At 42.3% G+C, this 20,550-nt stretch overlaps 1 protein-coding gene across 3 annotated transcripts in view; it reads right to left on the bottom strand.

Annotated features, from left to right (window-relative positions):
• ACCS (1-aminocyclopropane-1-carboxylate synthase homolog (inactive)) overlaps window positions 1-8,783 on the bottom strand; it is a 29,897-nt gene extending 21,114 nt beyond the window's left edge. Inside the window, exon 1 of one of the 3 annotated variants that reach the window (XM_033515058.1) lies at window positions 8,579-8,783. The gene's annotated coding sequence lies outside the window, so the exon portion shown is untranslated. Of the gene's footprint in view, window positions 1-6,169; window positions 6,275-8,500 lie in introns of those variants that run through there. The other 2 variants (XM_033515060.1, XM_033515059.1) reach the window with 2 other exon arrangements.
• Window positions 8,784-20,550: the final 11,767 nt, after the last annotated feature.

Below are 20,550 nucleotides of genomic sequence, written 5' to 3'. Positions count from 1 at the left end.
TTAAAGTCCAAATTGACTGTTGAGACAAAAAGTTTCATGCATCTCCCTAGCTGGGTCAACAGTTTAAATAAATAGATATGATATTTTGCCATGCTAACAAAGCTTTTTTAATTCTGCTAGTTTCTCTGGATCTGAACTACTGCTCTGGCCAGTGATGGTGCAGAAGAGCACCCCCAGGGTGCTCATGCAGAACTCTGTTCTGCATCTGATTCCCCAGATTGCCAAGAGGCCCTGAACAGCTGAAGCCAAAGCAGCCTTTATTTTTACATTCTTTAAAAACGGATGATTGTAAAGAAATGGAAAACACCCTTTCTGCTTCACAGACTTTCTAGTTGTGAAGCTTATTTGTAATATTCAGTATCCACTCAATTTCTTGAAAAACCCCTCAGGCCAGCCCCTGAAACTCACAAAATGCTGACTGAAACAAAGCACCTCAACCAAAACTAAGACAGGATCTCATACGTACCAGGATCTTGCTTCCAAACTTATTATTAATTCTTCTATTTCTGTATGTTTATTTGGAGATGAGTTTATTATATCTCACTGGCTTTTAGAAACTTCAAAACCATTTCAGATGCTTTCTCTTAGGCTTCTTATTGCATTGGCAGGCACATGAAGGGGCGGGGAGTGTACAGTTTTCTTTGCTAAATTAAGGTATCAATTTAGTAAGCAGCTGCAGCACATGGGCATGAGAGAAGCAAAAGTTTCTGAGGGAGTCATATCCCAACATATGCCCACAGGGTTATTTAAGGTACTTCACAGTAAAGCCCACAGAGGGCAGTAGGACAGTCTTCAAATATTTTTGTAAAGTGGAGCTGGACAAAGAAAACTGCAGAAGAAGAGTTTGGCTGTTCAGCTCCTAGACTTTATGGGATTCATTATTTTTTTTCCCAAGTGTTAGTTTTGTACACAATTAAACAGCACATTGCATTTCTGATGAAACTCTGAGCAGATCCACAGGACCTGTCCCACTGCAGGCAAACGAGATATCATAGGTGCTGAGTGTTTTCAGCCCTCAAAGCCAGTGTAACAGCTACACAAACAATTCAGGAATTGTGGTTTACACACTTTCTGTGCAAATTACTTTGAGAAGAGCCAAGTCTGCTTACTCATTCCATGCAAATATTTAATGGTATTCCCTGGAGCAGGAAGTGGTGGTTGGACTGGGGGTGTTTAAAGAACTGGCTAACCCTGTGACTAAAAACAAACAGAGATAAAGGAAATCTAAGTGTCTAAATTAATTTGGTAGAGGGATTCAAGAGAAGAAATTGATCCAGATTCCAACGAACTGTTCTCTTCTTCAACCTCTCTAAATTTCTCTAGATTTAGCTGCCATAGTATGATTTCTCTAAGTTGTGACTGAATAAGTGTTTATGTTATAGATGAAATGGTGGCAAATTTCAGGGCAGGAGCAGATTGCACTTCTGCTGAAGTAATGAGCACACCTGAGGGAATGACAGGGCCTTCTCTTTTTCAGGGTGAAGTAACACTGACTGATGCCACAGGCAAGAAATCAAACCAAATATATCTATTAGGGCAAATAAATTTAACTTTCCATATGACACTGACACTTGTCATCCTATATGCAGAGCAAGCTCCTGCAGTGCTTCAAGTTCTCCACTGAGGCTTGCCAGGCACTCAAGTCCAAGGCAAGCAAGGGAAACTCAGCACTTACAGATTCACACGTACATTTAAGTTCCTTGCAGGGTTCATTGAAATCTTCCTTTTCTAAACACAGAGTTTTTACATTGCCCTAGAGAAAGAAACCCTGACAGTCTTCACCATGAAGGACATGTGGCATCTGACAAAGTGACCTCTCTTTGTAGTTTCTTCATAGTTGCTGATTGTGGAAAAGGACTGCAAGGAAAACCCCTGTTCAAGGGAGTAGAGGTAAAGAAAAGCTACTGGCTCTAGCTAGAAAATGGGCACTTAAAGTTGCTTCCATCTTGACATATTGTTTATATTAGTCAGGCATGAATTTTTGTCCGGTTCCTTTCTTTTTTGGTCATTGCTGCTTCTTGGGCTGACTGATCTGGGAGTTTTTTTCAAATGTTTTCTCCCTTTCTGCTGCCAGAATACAACATAGGTCAATTCAGAACCCACAGACAAGAAGCCAAAAACCCCTCAGTCCCTTTTGTGACCTCCAAACTCAGATTCACTGATCACTAAAGTAACTACAATAGATAAAATGCCTTAAGTAATGACACAACAAAATCAGGTATCAATTAATTTCTCTCCCAGTGCGTGGTTGGACTGTGCCCTTCAGTTCCATGATATTTTTTTTTATTTTTTGGGTTTTTTTTTTTTTTTTTTTTTGTCTCTCTAGTTTTACATAAGGCATATTCAGGATCTGTCGCATTTGCCTTAAAAGAGAAAAGCCAGACTCATGGAAGAGTAGGCTAACTGCCCTTATCTGATGCTAAAGATAGACAGAGACCTCCATGTTTGGTCTCATACAATAAACAGTTGGAATTCAATTTCTATATAAAACCATGGGTGAGAATTCTTCTGTGTTTTAATATATAATAGTGGGGAGCTTATACTGCTTTTGCCTGAGTTAACTACATGAGCTGATACTGATGTTTCCTGTAACCAAGCAGGATTCTTCTGATGTCCCCCAAAAGGACCTGTTCATTCACACAGAGCCTTTTCTAGGGAGGGGTGATGGTAACAGTGCAGTTTTTTGAGCCCAGCTACTGCTACAGGTGTCCTTAGTTTTCACAGGGCTCTGCCAGTGCAACACAGTCCTGCACTGACAGCAGATTATCAGCCTCACCCTGACCTTTTTTTTTTTTGCTCTGCCAGGCCTGAGAATAAGAAATAGTAATAACACTTACTGGTAGCCTTGTGTCTGAGGCTGAGCCACAAAACTTGTAATCAGATCAGAGAGCTACAAAGATATCATCGATGTATCCATCCGGCTCAGCTGTGCTCAGCTTCTGCTTTTCTGAGCCATACATAATTCCCAAAAAGGAACGGTCCCCTCATATACTGTCATGCTTTCTTAGCAATTCTTACTTAATATTCTTTTATATATTTTTTTTTCTTTTTAAGCTTTTCTTTGCAGTCAGTTCATGAGAGATAGAGACCTTTCTATTCTCCTTCCCTTATTCTCCCTGTCTTGTGCAAGAGCTTCAGTGCTGTTACCCTTAAAAAGTCAGCAATTGCTCCCAGGAGCATTGTCCTTGTGAAATTACCAGTACCTCAGGAAACATCCTGAGACCCTGTGGCACAGCACTGGCCTGGTGTAATGGCAACTGCCTGATCCTCACAGCTCTTTGGTGTCTCATCCAGCTATGCTATCATTATCTGAACTCGGTGTGGACCAAAAATAAACCCCTGGTTTTAAATATTATTTTAATGCAAACTTCCTGAGACCAGGCTGGGGAAAGCACCATTGTCCAGATGTGCAAGGGAGTGAATGAGAGGGAGGTTTTTGAGCTGCTAGAATAAATTTTTAAGTAAGGCTGGCAGAAACATTTTTGCTAATATTTAAATAAAAATAACCACACTGGATTGATTGCCATCTGGAAAGAAGAGATAACTAGAAGTCGGATTAGCACAAGGTTTTGATAGATGTAAGTAGATATTTGCCAAGGCTGCTAAGAATCTATTTTCCCTTCAAAGTAGTGCATGGGTGAAAAAAAAATTGGTCAGGAAAACAAATGTGGAAGTGGTTGGGATGGAAGTCAAGTCTGCCAAGACTGGAAATCCTTCCAATTTCTCACATGGGTCCAGAACCAGAACTTGAAATCCCTTTAAAACCAGTGGCCCTCAGACACTTAAGTTGAAGCTGGGGAGAAGATCCTCTTTTTCCAACAGTTTTACAACCTGTTATTTGTATTTACAGACTTAAATAAGACAGAAACAGTCAACAGAAGGGTGCAGGTGGTGCTGTTACCTTTGTTTCTAAACAGGCTGACAAACACCTATTTTCTTACTGAGTGATTTCTCCTACCCTTGGCACAGACTGGCAGGGACCCTGTTCTAGCGTAGGATTACCAGTAGCTTGAGACTGGAGAAGAAACTTGTTTGCCCAAAGGCTTGTCTGGTTTGCACAGCTATCCTATCTGGGCTCCCTGTGTTTCTCTTATTATTTACATCTCTACCTGTTGGCAGCACTACCATGACAATTCTTGGAAGATGCAAAGTTTTTGAAATCTCACTTAAAAGACTCCCAAACTCTCCTAAGCATCTTAGTGTTCTTCTACGTTTGGAATGAGAAGGGCTTCCTAAAGGCTAACCCTTATATCTCCTACTACAATCTAAGTTGTAAGGGAGAGTTCTTATCCCATCTAGCACTAATTCAGAACATTATTTTTCTTCTTTCTTTCACAACAAAGTGAGAGGTTAGTGTACAGCCTTGTCAACAAATTGAAAAAAATATAGAGGATATCTTCTCTAGACATCTGATTTTTTTTTTCCTTGTCTCAAGTCTCTGCAACTAATCTATGGCTTTTATGAAACCTGCAATCCGTTATTTTGTTAGGCTTAACACGCTATCCAAAAACCCACCAGTGCAAAGCAGAGAAAGGAGACTGTTTCAGAGACTATATTAATGTCTGTTTGTCTCAGGATAAGAATGGTCTCTTAACAGTAGCAAAGCATTTGAAACATTCATTTTGTGATCACTTAAAATCACTGAAACCTTCTCGCTGTACTGAAAGCTGTCACCTACCTTGTATTTGTGTAGTGGATTATTAAATCCTATTTTGTACCTCTCCATATTTAATATTATTTAATTTGGTCCCCCAGCACCAGAAGAGCCCTTTGAATTCTGACTCTATTCTCCCATGTGCTTGCATGCCCATCAGGGTGACACTGCCATCACATTTAGTAAGCATTATATCTGTTGCACCTGTGAAGCCATTAATGACAAGAGCCCCCTCATTGCTCCCTCCAATTTAATGCAAAGTTCCAAGGAATGTTCAGTGAATAAGCTTTTCCATGGGACTGTGATTGAAATTCCTGGAGTTTCACATGGGATCTGAGTCCATAGCTGCCTTATGAGTATCATGTGAAGGAAGATGGAAAACCTCAGCCAAGTCAGAGTATAGGACATCTCCTTTTTCTTCCCTGGTTGATTCCTCTATCAAAAAACAGAGGGCAGGTGGCTCTGATAGGATTTCTTCTCGACAGGCCTGTGTGCCTGTGTCTTACCACTTTGTTAATTTCTATAGGCTTATGCACGGCTCATTTTTCCCACTTTTTCCAGAAATTGCTACTGTAGCGACTACTACTTAGTTTTCTCCTGTCTTCAAATCTATCACTACATGCACTCTTATCTTACACTTTGGTATCTCATCCCTTTCCTGTCACAGCTCAGAAATATTTCCTAATATTTCTCAGCCAGTTCCCTTAATGCTGGACTTCACCAAGGGTAAGTGAAGTAAATGAAGACATGTATCTAAGCAGTGTCTGAACAGTCCTAGGGTTGAGTGGTATTACACAAAACCATCTCCAATCTCTCAGAGGCCCATTCCTTCTGGCACTGATTGTGAGCCAGCCCAGTCCCCAAAGCACAACAGCCATGTGTACACAATGTTGAGTTTGACCTCTCTGTTTCTTCTCACTAGTGTGCATTACAGGGGTGCAGAACATCCAGGAGGCTGCCACAAAACTACTTAGATCTGCTGATCCTGAGTCTAGTTTAGTTCAACATGAACCTTCTCCATCCCAATAAATAGTGTATTCTTCCCTACCAGACAAACAAAGTGAGTTAACCAACACACATCCCACTACACTGGTCCAGTTCCAAAAAGGTTAGCAGATGGAAATAATTACTCTTAAAAACAGTTTGTGGTCACCCCAATCTCATTGTCTACTGTAGAACAGGTAAATGCCTTGTGTGTTTATGACTGCAATTTTACAACAGAGTCATACATCTTGTTTCCACTTTACAAAGAGAGGCACAGGGAAATTCAGTGACTTGTCACAGGTCAAAAGAAATAATAATCAAAGATTCTTCTTGCGGAAAAGTACCAACCAAAGATGCTGGATATCTTCTCAGAGTTCAGTGCCTTATGACAACAGCAGTTTCTTTTATCCAGAACTATAATGCCCCAGAAATTAACTACATCCATTGTCTAAAGCAAACAAAAATAATTCTCCATACCTTACAGCTGAAGCAAAACACAATTAGAGTAAGATTGTAATTGGTTGCTCTTACCTGTAGACTTTACTGGAAGAAGAAATGCACTGACAGTCAGTCAGATTTTGCCTTATGATCCTGGGTACAGCTGCAGTTATAACTCTGGAAAAAGGCTGAGGAAATGCTGTCTTTGGTGTTTATTTACTTTGTCAGGTACGTTCATCAGATTGCATCAAGGAGCTCCCAGAAAAGCATGTGTGAGAATCACACCCCCCCTTGGAAGGTTTTCCCAGTCAGAGGCCATGTCCTTGTGCCCTTGGTTTTAGTCATGTGGCTTCCTTGCAGTATTTAAAGAGCAGAATGTGTGCAGGTTATCAATCATCAGGTGTATGCCTTCTGAGGTGGAAGGGAACATTCAGAATTCACAGCTATTGCTAGAAACTTTTGAAAATCTGATTCTTTGGAGGCTGACATGTTTTATTACATTAAGGAAAAGAACAGTTTGTTTTGCAGTTTCTGGCAAATCTTTTCTTCAAAAACTCAATCTTAGTTTGAACTGTGCTATATTCAAATAATTTTAACTCTATGATTTTTACTAAGCTGTTTTAAACAATGATTTATTCTAGGGAACTTCATAAAAGTTTTTAGAAACATGTAAGAAAATACTTCTAGGTCTACAAATGACAGATGTTCATCTACTCACTTGTTGAGATGTCAATATCAGATGTTGGTGCCTTGAAGAATGCCAATGCTTACTGTTTTTCAGCCTCTAATTTCAGCATTACAAAGAGGGTTTCTGCAGAGATCATCTCCTAACCTGAGACTGTTGCAGCAAATCTGCACCCCAGGACCTGAGGGAGTACTTGAAAGCCCTCTTTTCAAAGTTAATAAAGCTCTGTCAAGGTGAGGGCCAGCACCCTTTGCAGGTGTGTGTCTCAATCCTACCAAAAGCCAGTCTCTGCTGCTGATATGTTGAGGTCACTTTCCAAATGTGATACACTGTGGGAGCAAAATAATTTCCCCTGGTTTAGCAAGCTGTTTCTTAAAATAGTAGGTAAGTGCAGTGGCAGTCAACTGAGTCAGGGTACTCATACCCTGAGTGCAGCCCAAAAGGGCATGTCATATTCAGCCAACAAAGGAAGATTTCCCCATGCAACTTGCCACCGTTGCTCAGCTTAAAACTGGTGGGTGACTGCAAGAGATAAAATACATTTTTTCAGTTTCCTTTTAATCCTTCAATGCATCTGGAAATACTTCAGAAAGGGAACTGCTTTTGTGCCATGGGAGTTGTGCAGTGAAAACTGAGCAGGGGCCAGTTCCACCTAAATCTCCCCTCCAGACTACTGGAAAGTGTCCAGGACCATCACCACCCTTGCTGACAGACAGAAGGAAATAGAGTTCATCAGTGTTACAGATATGAGCTGCTTGGCTTGAATTTGAGTCAGATGTCTATAACCAAGACTGTAGTGGCAGCCTTCACCCTTTGTAAATCAAGAACAGGTGGGAGAGATGGAACATGATCTCACCTGCAGTACTGTCAAAGACGTATGAAGAAGAGTCTTCACACCATTTTCCCAGTTTCTCAGCCTTTCAGTCTGTCCTGTCTGTACACTCCTTGAGCATCCTCACTCTAAAGAGATTTTGTTTTCACTGAACCCAAACTTGAGTCTACCCTAAAGTTATCTTACTGGTCACGTTTATTTCATGTGCCTTCACCTCTTCCCCTATGCAGTTTTGGCTCACTGCAGCTGAATAGGGGAATTATGAAGGAATACACACATTAACTTTCAATTTGAAATGTGAGCATCTTTCTTCTCTGTGTTTTCCTGGTTTTCAGTTTGAATGAAGCTGCTCTCATTCAGAAGTGACCAAAATTGCAGAAACATTTATGAAGGAAATTAGTTACGCATCGAGTCAATTATTTAGGAATGATGCATACCTAACAGAAAAACCATTAAGTCTGTTGTTGGCCCAGAGGTCATGACTCAAGCAGGCTGTTTGTCCCACAGGGGAACTTGCCTTTTTCCAATTAGAAGAAATAAATATTTTGGCAAGCAAAGGCAGCATACATTGAAATGTGTTCTGCCTGTACCCAGGCTGCTTCAGTCTGATAGGATTTCATTCATTCTATCTCCATGAAATTCCTTAAAATTCACTCAATTCAAATAACAAAAAGACAGAAATCAGAGTATAGCTATGTTCAGAAAGACATCACAAACTTCCAAACCAGTTGGAATTAGCATGCTAATTCCATTATTAGCCCCTCACTAGCATACTTTGAACTTCTTTGTCTGCAAACAGAAGGTTACCTCTTTCAGAAGGCACCAGCATCTGTTTAAGCTAATATTTATCTACTTTAATAATAGCAACTAGTTTTAAACCACCCCACATTTCATCTGCATTACTGACCTTTGATGCAGGGTGTTTGCTAAATGACAGTGGTCACTTGGTACCCCAGAGGCAGAGAAAGTGTTGTCTGTCACTTACATATCTGCAGGAGTGGAGGGCATAGAAGACCTCGGGTGCCCAAACAGGAGTCACCTTAGCCGTGGTGTTTCACCAGGCACTCTCTTGTGCTCCAAACCACTGGGGGAAGAGCAAGATTATTGCTGTCTCACTTCCAAACCCAGGTGCAAGCCACATGCCTGTCCCACGTAGAGAATATGCCAGATGCTCACAAGTGATGCTGGGGAAAAGGCACAGCTGATCTACTGATTAAGTAGTCAAGGCCTGGCCTTCAGTGTAAAACAAATCATAGTTATTTACAGAACAATTTGCAAGAAGGGAGGAAGAAAGGGACTTTTATTTACATCTTTCATGGATTTTTTTTTCCTCCATCAGGTGCTCAGCAAAAAGAAAAATATGTATATTAATAGACACAAAAATGTGTAATTTCTTGATGTCTGTGTATCCCTATTCCAACAAATAAAATTAGAAATTAAACCAACATCTATTTTCTATCAAAATATTTACAAAATATTAAAAAATATTTAAATATTAATAAATAAACACTGATCTCCACAAAGCTGAGGCATTACGGAAAGCAGTAGCAATGACAAGACTGATAGAAAAATCCAGACTTTGGCAACGCAGTGCTGGTTCACTTCTTCTCCTATTTGCAGTCAGTCAAAGCCTTTACCTTAGCTCTTCCCTCTTTCTCTCTCTTTCCTCCCTCTTATCTACAGGGAATATTTATTTGCATATGACCAGGCTTCAGATGATTCCCATAAACTGAGGAACTGAAGAGTACATTGCTGTGCCTGGGCTGCTGCAGATACTGCATGTCTGTGTAACCTGTAGCTCTGTTTCAACACTGGGTGGTAGCCCAGAAACAAACCCAATGGTAGCACTGGTGTGATAGAGTGGATCTTGGGCAGAGGCTGGGAGCAGGTGTGCAGTGCTTGCATTCCCTCTCCCAAACCACTTCAAGGCCTTGTGCCAGCTGACAGAAAATTGATTAAATACAGTGTTGCTCATACTCAATGAAAGAATCTCTAAAATCCTCTACCATGGGTAGGAGGCAGCTGGAGGATGCAGCATCCTCCAGTCACTTCCAGACAGAGCAAGCACAGACAGGCAGCCGGTAGTTGTCTCTCTCATGCATTTAGACATGAAAGACCCTCCCTTTTGAGTTACATCAGCATCACTGAGGATAAATTGGACCTTTTTCTCCAGAATTCCATTTGCTTTCCATTTCCTCTACTGCCTTCACATCCAGGCCGTGTGGCAGTAGAGGAAAAAGAGCTGCTTTCAGGGACATGTCCAGTATGAAGGCTTAACTCTACAAGCACTAAAGTCCAAAGAAGATACTCCAAACCTCTGCTTCTTTTCTTAGACTTATTACTCTGGTTCACAGCCTCTGTCAAAATTAGCTGAAACAGTACAAACAAGACAGGCAGTCCCATCTGTATTCTTTACTTTTCAGCTGAAATTCACCACTCCTATGGGTTGTGGTAACCTTTGGCAAACTTCTGCACCAACTTCTATGAGAAGTTCAGAAACTTCAGAAACCTTTGCAGACAAAGTTGCTGGTGTCAAGTTCAACACTCATAGCAGTAGGTGATGCTTGTCTCAGCTAAGATCAGCAGTACAGGGCCTGCACTCCAAATGAAGAATGCTTGTCCATAATTCCTCTCCATATTCATAGAAAGTACTGAAAGATTAAAAGAGGAATGAGAAGAAGCAGCATAAAGATGCTGATCTTTAGTGAAAGAGGCTGGTCTGTGCTAGGAGGGGCCTGGAATCCTACAGAATTAAGAAGTCACCAGCACACTGGTATTTCATGCTCTGGGGTAAGAAGTGAGTTGAGTTAGGTGGTGTTTTACTTCTGATATCAGACTCAAGTGAGATGCTATGCTGATTACAATGATTCATACTTTGAGTATAAATCTTTCCTAATCTGATCCAAGACTTTTCATAGAAATGGTGTGATATTTCTACTTCTGCTTACACTAAATTATATCATTTTATTCTGAGGGATATTTAGAGCTTTTTGGTGACACAGATTTGTTGCTTTCTCCTAAATATTTAGCTGTACAAGCTTATGCTGTTTAGGTCTGGAATGCCTCAAGATGGAAGAGGGAAATGAGACTGCCTGGAGCTAAGCCCAGCATTTCTCTGGCAAACATGCATCAATAAAACAAAACATTTACACACATGAATAAGAGATCATGGGGAAAGAAGAACGGGGAACCCAAATATCTCTCCCACTGTGTCCAGCTTTAACTCAAACACAAATATTAGAGATGGGGGGAAGGGGGCAGAAGAAGAGGATAACATGATAGACAGAAAAGAATGTGAAACAGCTCTATTCCAGCACAGTCTAAAACTTTTCAGGGAGCAGATGGGGATAAACAGGTAACACTCTGTGGCCTTTTATTGGAAGTCTTACATTCATGGGAATTCTCTTCATTTCTCCATGACCATGTCTCATTGCTCTTTTTTTCCCACCACTGTCTGATTCTGGATTCACAGGTCTTCTCTACAGTTAATCACAGCAAATATTTTGAACACAAGTCACTTTGCATCTCAGAGTTTTGGAGAAGAAAGCTAAGGCAGACCTACCAAGGCAACCTCCAGAATTAATAATTTACTTTAATAATAAAACAGTCTCTTTAAATCAGCATGTTTCAGGTAAGTGGAAAGGGATGCAATCTTTCATCTATAGATCAGAAGGCAATGAACTCCATCTCTTTCTCAAACTTCACTTTCTGGTGTGATCAATGAGACACAAGCAGTGGTGGTTTCTGTCTGGAACAGAACTTCCCCAGGAAACATGACTGAGATATGCCACCAAACAACACCAGGTGAGAAATTGATTGCTATGATCTTAAGAAAGAGTCAAGAAGGGGACAGAAGCAAAAAGATCATCCTTCATTCCAGGACTACCTTAAGATAACAAGGTTCTCATGATCTTTGAGTTAATCTGTAGTGTTGTAGTATTCCTTCAGGGAAATTTAGCTTTAACTTACTTTCCATGAAACCAAAATATCATTGTAGTCATATTCCTTCTAGAAAGCAGGAATATCTGTGAGTCACTCTCAGAGAGGAATAAACAGGTTTCCCTAAAAGTAGGTGGTATTGGGATAGGAATTCTCATCCAGATAATTTCAAAATACCCATTTAAGAAAAAATGCAGCAGGTGGAAATCTGGCATAAGCAGTCATTTTTGGCCTAGAGGTATCTGAACTAGGAAGCATGTCAGTTACCCCTGATATTAAGAAAAGGCAACCGTAAGAATTCCAGAAGGTCCTAAGAGCACTTATTAAGAGCACTGGGCAAACTGCTTTTGCTGGTGTTTCAAAAACAAAATTACCCACTTCCACTGAAATAATAGTGTTCATTATTCTATTTGAGAAGAAACAGCCAAAATAAAATTGAAATTTGTGAAGGAACAACTACAAAGATTTGAAAAATACATACAAAAACACAGAGAGGGTTCTAGAGAAAAGGTTCTTCTACAAGCAAAAGAAAGCAGATGGGCAAGAATAGAAGAAGGCAGACTTTGCTTATGTAAGAGATCATTTAGGCATCCCTAATGACCTCACATTAAAACATAGCTCTACAGGAATTTGAAAGACGCGGCTCTTGTCTTGAGATCTTGCTTGAGAAATAGTGCTCACAAAAAAGAAAGAGTATCCAGGAAAGATTTATGGAAACAGAAGAAGTACTCTCCATCAGCAAACGTGGCTGTTAGCATAGTGCTACCCAATGTCTGTTTTAATGGTGTTTTGTGCTGTCCTCTGAAGCAAAAAAGTTGGTCTCAATGACAAATCTTTTGTCTAAACCAGTGTGGCAATTCCTGTGCTAGAGTGCTGCACCAATGAGATGCTGATATGTATTTCTTGTTCTAATCCACTTCCACTAAGGGAAATCCATTTTTCCTTTCCAGGAGTCAGCGGTTTTACTTCATTTTTCCCACTGAGAAAAAATCTCCTAATAATTCACCTGTACGTTGCTCAAGAAGGAGCCTGCAAGCAGTGCTTGCTGCAGTACCAGACAAGGGGGAGCCTGCTGCCTGGCTTCTCTGAAGCAGCTGAATTTCTGGGGCCACAGCCTCACTTTTTCAGAAAAGATAGCCTCACATGCCAGGTCAGAGAGGCTGCCTCTGTTCACTGCTGAATTTGAATTGAGGCTTTTTCTATTCATCATTGTTCAATGACTTTGGAATTTTAAAGAATAGAACAAATTGCAATGGCCAAATTTCTGCATTCAAAATAAACCAGCACCAAGAAGGGGGTAATTAGTCAGATGAATTAGTCTGTGGAGAGGGAGTCAATCTGGGAAACGTGTACTTAAGAGAGCAATCACAGAGCTCTAGAGATGGGCTCATGGGTGGGTTTTCCAGGGACTGGGAAAATTACTGAGGCAGCCAGACCAGTAACAGCTGCTGTAACAAAAGCACAAACTAGATGCCAGGCCCTGTGAGCTCAGGAGAAAATACGAATGAGGATCTAACACTGAACGCATGAGGTGCTGACGTCAACAGCGTTGCACCGGAATGTCTTGGCCCCTGCGCAAACCTAGCTCCACCAGAATTCACCCTGCAAATTCCCTGTGACTCCCATCCAAACCCTCTGCCCTTTGAAGCCACTTGGACCCCTTTGGTGTTTGTCTGTTGAGAACACAAGGGGTTGAAAGCCTGTTTTCCACTTTGTATCCCACTGCACAGCGTAGGCGTCTGCAGCAATTAAAGCCAACTGGCTGAGGCTGCATCGATCCCAGCTGGCGAGTGAAACCCAGGCTGGAACCAGGCGACGAGCTCCTGGTTCAGGGTTTCATTGCAAGCTGGAGTGAAGGCCAGGTCTGCTCAAGTTCACAAATGCTTTGTCAAACCGGGTTATGCTTTGATCACATCAGACTGTTTGGAGAGGAAAAAATGTGCCGTGTGGAGAGATCAAGGGTGTTTTTTTTCCTTTTTTTTTTTGGGAAAAAAAAACTACTTTGTGTGTGAGAGCTCAATAAATATCCAGGCAGATCAGGGCAGCCACAGTTCTTGGGAATTTCACTCCCATTTCCTTGTGTGGGCTAGGTTGTGAGCCAGGCTCTGGGCTGGAATTTCAGGCCACAATTTGGATGGGCGCTTGAAAATTTTGATCTCAATAAGAATGAGCAAGCAGAACTTGCCCAAAACCCCCTTCCAGATACAACTGTGTTGGAGCAGTAACAAAACCCTGTATGAGAGTTTGAACTTGGCAAGTTCAGCCCCATCTCTGCGAGCTGCCTAGTCTGGGGTAGTCTCTCTGGAAGGACAGAACTTCCCCTCTAAGACTTTTAGCTTTCTGGATCCTGGTAAATATTGTAGAAGGTGGTATACCATGTACAGACTCACACCTCTGTGTCAGATCCCTGAAGACAGCACACACTGAGAAGAACAGATATTTTTCAAACCTACATCTGTAACAAACAGTGAGCATTTTATATTTTCAGTGGAGGTTCTGGCAAGAGGGAGCAGCTTTACACCCATTCCTCATAGCACAAGGCACTAAGTAACAAGGGATGTTTTCTCTACAGAGACTCTGTGTTTCAACAGGTCCATTGTAGGTATAGCCCCATGGAGCATATCACAGTACAAACAGGGAGCAGATGGAGCCTCAGTAGGCCATGAGACTTTTCCAGCTGTGAGTCTACACTGAGCCAAAGAGCAAGCCATAACAGCTGCTGTCTCCAGGGGACCTGCCAGACCCCCAGGCATCACCTGCAAATATGGGAAGAGCTCAGCTTGCTCTGACCACCCCCCTCATCACCCCTCTTTTACTTTTTGCTAAACCAGGCAGAAAAGTTTTCCCTTTTCTACTCTATTCTTCATAAACCAGCCTGCCTTCTGCTCAGCTTCTACTGTCTCTTCTGTCTTCTGTCAACTTCTCCTTTGGTTTGGATTTCACCTATGTGTTTGTCATGGTTTAGGAATGCTACTCCCCAATTCAGTGCCCCTTCTGAGATACTCTCAAATCACATTCCACTCTCTTGCTCCCCTTTCTCCTCCCTGATCTGCTCTGGTGGGATGGAGTTGAGAATTAGGACACAAAAGATGAAGATCATGGGATGAGATAAGAACGATTTACTGGAAACAGCAATGATATAACAAAAAAAAAACAAACCCAACAGTAACAGCAACAATGTTTATTACAAAAGTATACAAAAGAGAGGGTGATTCACATGCAAAAATGCTCACCACAGACCCCAAGACAATGAAAAATGGAGGACAGCTTACCCTCCCCCCTGCCCACCACATTTTTTTGGCCAGAAGCCACACACCCTTCTTTTACTAACCCATCCCTTTCCTCCACCCTCAACAATCATGTGAGGTGGTATAGATTAACATCTGTGTCAAGACCAAAACTAGGACAGATGCTACTTCCTCACGGAAAATATCAATGAGTGCATGCACTTTCCTAGGATAACGTGCAGGGGCAATTCTTCTTCATCACCTGTGCACCTCAGCCTAAAATCCAGGGCTCATTCCATCTGAAACACAGCCTTTGCACTCAACAATTCCTACTGCAAATAACAACCTGGAAGATGCTCTGGGTTATATAGGCTGCTAGAGAGAATATTCTCAGGGATTAGGCATCTTGGTAAAGCTAGTGTTTGCCTTAGAAAAAGGAAAATCTATAGGCCTTCCAAGTCCATTAGTCTGGAGGAATTCATCCTCACTCACAACGGATTAGCTGTTATAAGAATTACAAGCTACAGACATAGAACTTAAGGAAAGTGTAGGGGGAAAAAAAAAGGTGGAGTAGGCATACTTCTGACCTACTCTCTAATAATTTTGAGAGTTAGAACATTGAATATTCTGCTAATAATTTGTTAGCTTTTTATTCTTATATGCTTTCTCAAAATATTTGAATATTCTCTACCATTTTCATGCACACTTTCAAGGGTTACAGAAATAGAAGGGTCTTCATACAGAGTGATATCACAGCCAGCATGGAAAAATCTCTGCAGCGTGGGAAGATTGAACTGAATTAAAAAAAAAAAAAAGTAACTAACTGAAGAAAAAGGGGCTGAACTTCTTCTGCCATGAGAAGAGGAACAGAGAAAAAGGGATAAAGGAAGGAAAGAAAGTAGGGCAGAGCTCACTGGGGAACACAGTAACCAACCTGACTCACCAGTACTCTGGCGCAAATGCAGTGGGGGTCCACAACCTGATTTGGTATCCCTGGGGGTCTCTTGCCCTAGATCTGGCAGGGTCAAAGCCTTCCTCAGGTAAACCTGAAAAAGTCAAGTCTGTGGTAGTCTGTGGGGATGAAGCTATTCTGCAAAAGTTTTTTTGACATAATCTGAGAAAACATATCCTGCCCTGAAGGACAGAAGGGACAATCCTTCTGGATAAGATCTGTGGGTGATATTCTCTGGGATACTTCTACTTAGCTGTGTGTAGCACATTGGTAGTAAGACATTATCAAAGTGCAAATTCAGAGAGGAGAAACAATCTCTAGCCAGACTCTCAAAATTGAGCTGTATCTGCCATTTGGCAAAGAGACCAAACAGATAGGCTCCTAAGTCTGCAAATATGGCCAAAAACAGGTAGAATAATTTTTTAATGCATGTGAAAAGGACTTAACCTGAAAAAAAGACAAATATATGAGTACGGGAAAGGTAATGTAATGCAGTCTGAAAGATTCAGTACTGGAGTATTTTTCAAGTCAGACTGGCCATGATGCTAAGAAATCCAGCAGAGGGACTGGGTTTGTTTTAGCAGAAAGGACAGGAGGGAAAAGGAATTATCTGTGATGCTGGGAAATCAGAATAAATTAGATTGAAAAAGACCACTGAGATCATTGAGTCCAACCTTTTATTGATCACTACCTTCTCAACCAGGTCATGGCACTAAGGGTCACATCTTTCTTGATGTGATCACAGTTTCTTCTTGAATACCTCTAGGGACAGTGACTGTACCACCTCCTTGGGCAGTCTATTCCAATGTTTAACAACCCTTTCTCTGAAGAAATTCCTCCTGATGTTCAATTTGAAGCTTCCCTGGAGCAGCTTGAGACTTTGTCCTCTTGTCTGGTTGCTAGTTGCACCCAAAGACTTTCCATCTTTCACTGGGCACGTCACCAGGTCATAAAAGTCAATCAGGTTGGTCAGGCAGGGCTGCCTTTCTCAAACCCATGCTGGGTGGTCCTGATGCCTTGGTTTTCCTGTGTGATCACACTCAGAATTATCTGTTCCATAACCTTCTCATGCACCAAGGTGAGGCTGACAGGCCTGCAGTTCCCTGGATCCTCCTTCTGGCCCATCTTGTGGGTGGGCATCACACTGGCTAACCTCCAGTAATCAGAGCCCCTTCCAGTTAGCCAGTACAGTTAATAAATGCTGCAGAGTGGCTTAGTGAGCCCTTCTGCTCCCTCAGAACCCGTGGATGAAGCACATTCAGACCCATAGACTTGTGAGCCTGGCAGGAGGTCTATTCTGCTCCCTGTCATTGTCTACCAGCTCAGGGATCCAGTTGCCCTGAGGATTACCACCCTTAAAGACTGAGGCACAGAAGGCATTAAGAACCTTGGCTTTTTCCTCCTCCTTGGTGACACTTTTCCCCCACTCCTTCCATCCAGTGAACAGTACAGATTTTTCTTGGCCCTCCTCTTTTGATTAATGTACTTATAAAAACACTTCTAATTATTATTTTTCACAGCAGTGGTCTGATGGAGTTCTAGCTGAGCTTTTGCTTTTTTAATTTTCTTTCTGCATGACGTAATGACATCCTTGCATGCTTCCTGAGAAATCACAGAGATCCATTTTGTGATGTGTGAGGAAAGGCTATCAAGTCCTTGGGTACTGTCAAAGACCTAAATGCTTTTTCTGGAGTACCCGGCTCTGATGGTCTGGCAAAACTACTCTATCTCCTGAGTATTTCTTGGAAAAGGAAATGTGAAGAGCAGCATTGCATCTAACTCCTGCTCTCCAAAATCTTCACATTTCCACAAGAAACATGACATTTCTTAGTTGCCTACTGAATGCCACCTCTCCACACTACTGCATGCTAGCCCATCAGCCTGGAGCTCACAGAAGTTACTAAGCCACTCGAGTGTTTAAGCAACATAAAAGAACATGCAACAGAGGAAAGGTTACCTGAAGCCAGATTTTATCACTAGTTCTGTTCACCTGTCCAGCACTTCTTCCTGTTCTTCACTCCCCTAATTGAACCTTGACCTGAAACAACCTGTGTGTTTTTTAAAAGCCTTCCACCCAAATGATCAAGAAATCCTGCTAGTTTCAGCACGAAGGAAGAAACCACTTAAAGTAAGCAATAATAATGAAATCAAGACCTAAAAGTTTAGATTAAGCTATGGAAAATTGCACCAGTGACTCATTCTGCCTGGTGACTTCTCATTTAGGATGCTGAGAAGTACAGCTCTGCTTGGAGATGATCTTTGTATGTGAGGGTACAAAGAGGAAGCATAAAGGGTGTACAACACCATCTTGCAGACAAGAAGAGATAAAACCTGCAACACACGTTGGTGTAATGGGACAGTGAAGTGCAGCAGTCCTGACTTCTTCCCAGGGTCTGTCCAGATTTCTGTCTCTGTGAAATCAGAGAAGCACAACAGATCAATAACATCCCAGAAGCAGCTGTTGTGTATCTGAACAGCTGAGCAGTGCAGCCCATCTACTCAGAGTTGAGCACTTTGGTGTGCCCTGGCAGCACAGCATCAGGTGGAACAGGAGAGCTGGACAGACAAGTGGTTATAGCATGGAGCCTGCAGCAGAGTTCTTTAAATCACGTAGAGAGAGAGAATTCATAAAAAAAAAACAACTTAAAAAATAGCTAGGAGTGGGGAAAGGCCTGGACAGCCCTTCCAAGCCCAAGTAGCAAGCAAACATAATTAAAACCTTTGCAGTGTGCCTCAGAGCCCGGCTGCATTCAGTGAGTTTCCCCGAAGCAGGGTCCTGTGCTGGTCAGTGCCTCGCAGCAGTGGTCAGGAAAGCTGGAAGACCATCCCTCAGCTGAAGGCAGGCAGGGTGGCAGGTCACCCAGCCCTGCCAGGATAGTGGGGACAGGGGGATGTGGTGGCAGCCACTCTGCAGAGTGGGGAGGGAACACTCAAGCACCCATAAAGCACTGCACTGAGGGTGGGAGCTGAGAAAAGCAGAGCGTTTTACTGACTTTCACAAGAAGGGAATAAAAGTGACAAAATGAGAGCCTTAATTGCAGAGTAGAGACATATCATCCCCTCTGCTCTGCACCCCTGTGGGGATGTGCCACGCAGATGTCTCTGTCTGGGGTGGCTGCCAGCAGGGCTTTGCAGAGGCATTGTCTCTGGGCTGTGCACTGGCAAAGAAATTATGGCTTTTATGTGCTCTCTAACTGCAATTGCAGCTCCAGCTTTATGTTCCTGCTTTGCTGGAAGACAGTTTGTCCCTCCTCTCCCTTATTTAGCCCTCCTGAGGAGCATAGGGACGTTATCATGGCCCAAATGACAGATCAGGAGAGGAAAGACTGATGAGTGAAATCACAGATTTGACATTGGAGGCTGAGGTGAAGGTATCCCCATAGCACAGACACACATCATGCCTGCAGGCAGAGTTGCTGGGAAACAAGAGAGCCAGAGGCAGCAGCTGCAGGGGAGGAATGTAACTGAGCCCACAATCCTTCCTTGGACACTTTCTGTGGTGCCTGGAGGAAGGTCACTGTCATGACAGCAGGAGCTTTGGTCCTTCATACACTTCAAGCAAGATAGACAACTCGAAAGAAGGAGCACTTCAGTGGCCCCAGGGCATGTGAAAGGAGCACTTCAGCTGTCAGTGGCCAGAGAGAAAGGTGCCTGGAGAACAGATGGTGTTGTGAAACTCATCTGTCTGAGGACAGCCCTGAACCTTTGAACCATTTACATCTCTTATTGCTGGGCTGCTATTTCACTGGGAAGCAAACAGGCAGATGTGACTCACTCAAACAGGAGCTCGACCTCAGGAATGGAGGGTGCCCCCCTATCACTGCCCCCACTGTTTCCCTCAGCCTGAGCACATTTTGCAGGGCAAGGGCAGATAGTGCTGCCACTTTTGCCACCTCGCCTTTAGCATGAGATGAGGTGAGGCACTAGTTAATTAATTCTATTCTGTCATGAAACAGAAAAAAAAAGGAAGTGTTGTTGTGGGTCCCCCTGAGAATTACTTCTTTTAGAATATCTGGCAAATTGGAAACATTTGGCTTCAGATTAAGTGAAATGTTTTATTAGGTGGAAATCAAGTAATTTCCCTTGGGAGGTGTTTTCTAAAAGCCAAAGGAATCAGACAGAATGGCTGGAATCCCAAAAAGAACATAAACTGTTCCCAGGCTACAGAAGAGAGGTGGTACCGCTTGGGCTGAGCTAAGCACCTGGCCATGGAACCCACTTTGACCTTCAGAGTTACTGGAAATGAAGAGGAGCAGCTTCAGCAGAGACAGAAGGCAGAGTAGCCCCAGCACTGGTTGTTCATCAAGTAGGAGAGAATCCCAGGTTCATGTACTTCTGTCTGCCCTAATTACCCTTCCTCTTAGAGGGTCTCAATCAACAAACCATCAGATATGCTCCCTGTGTATTACAGGCTTCTCTTCTGAAGCCATCCCCCATTTCTGCCTCAAAACCTAATGTAGACCCCCCTGGTAACTGAAGCACCTGGGCATCAGCCTTTGCCAATGGAGGCTTGGATGTGGGTCTCTCACACTAAAAGATCTTCAGCCCTAGTGGATGGACTGGGAAACCCAGCAGTAACTGCTAGCTGGTTCTGCATAGGAACCCAGTCTGCAAAACATGAAACATTTTGTTACAGAAACATCAAAAAATGGATCAGTCTACATTCAGCCATAGATAGACAAAACAATCTGCTTGTTTTTACATAAACCAATCAATCATTTTGAGCAATTTGGTACTGCAGTCTTTGGCAAAATTAAAACAAAATCTGGTAAGGTGGAGTAAAAAAATGTAATATGCACATATTTCTGGATTTAATTTTTCTCATATCTTTGCATTAAT

This window comes from Parus major, chromosome 5 (genome assembly GCF_001522545.3).
Source record: "Parus major isolate Abel chromosome 5, Parus_major1.1, whole genome shotgun sequence".
In the NCBI taxonomy this organism is placed as follows: domain Eukaryota; kingdom Metazoa; phylum Chordata; class Aves; order Passeriformes; family Paridae; genus Parus; species Parus major.
This window is presented reverse-complemented; position numbering and strand designations above follow the sequence as displayed.